General features: G+C 49.0%; 1 pseudogene; it reads left to right on the top strand.

The window, feature by feature from the left end:
* Window positions 1-220: 220 nt before the first annotated feature.
* Window positions 221-774, top strand: part of LOC144373039 (syntaxin-3-like) — a 7,839-nt pseudogene continuing 7,285 nt past the window's right edge.

The following is a 774-nucleotide window of genomic DNA, read 5'->3' as shown; positions in this document are numbered from 1 at the left end:
TTTAATGAGAGTAAGACCAGATGAGAGTACGACCAGGTCCAAGAGAGAGAGATCAGATCCATGAGAGAGACCATCTCCCTTAGAGAGAGACCAGCTCCATGAGTGAGACCAGCTCTCTGAGAGCGAGATACCAGCTTCATGAGAGTGACCAGCTCCATGAGAGAGAGACCAGATCCATGAGAGAGAGAGACCAGCTCCATGAGAGAGAGAGAAGAAATGCATGAGAGAGAGAGACCAGGTACATGGGAGTGAGACCCACTTTATGAAAGAGAGACCATCTCCATGAGAGAGACAACCTCCACGAGAGAGAGCAGTTCCCTGAGAGAGAGATCTGTTCCATGGGAAAAACGAGCTCCATTTGAGAGAGACCAGCTCTATGAGAGAGACCAGCTTTATGAGAAAGATCAGCTCCATGAAAGAGAGAGACCAGCTCCATGAGGGAGACCAGCTTTATGAGAGACAGAAATCAGCTCCATGAGTGTGAGACACCACATTCATGAGAGAGACCAGCTCCCTGAGAGACAGAAACTAGCTCCATGAGAGAGACCTTCTCCATGAGAGAGAGAGACCAGCTCGATAGAAGAGACCAGCTGCATGAGATAGAGAGACAAGATTCATGAGAGAGAGACCAGCTCCATGAGAGAGAGACCAGGTCCATAAGAGAGGGAGACCAGCTCCTGGAGAGATACCAGTTCTGTGAGAGAGAGACCAGCTCTATGATTGAGAAAGAGCAGCTCCATTAAGAGTCCAGATCCATGAGACACAAACGAGCTT

The sequence above is a fragment of the Ictidomys tridecemlineatus genome, unplaced genomic scaffold (genome assembly GCF_052094955.1).
Source record: "Ictidomys tridecemlineatus isolate mIctTri1 unplaced genomic scaffold, mIctTri1.hap1 Scaffold_216, whole genome shotgun sequence".
In the NCBI taxonomy this organism is placed as follows: Eukaryota; Metazoa; Chordata; class Mammalia; order Rodentia; family Sciuridae; genus Ictidomys; species Ictidomys tridecemlineatus.
Note: the sequence above shows the minus strand (reverse complement) of the source record. Positions and strands in the feature narration are given on the sequence as shown.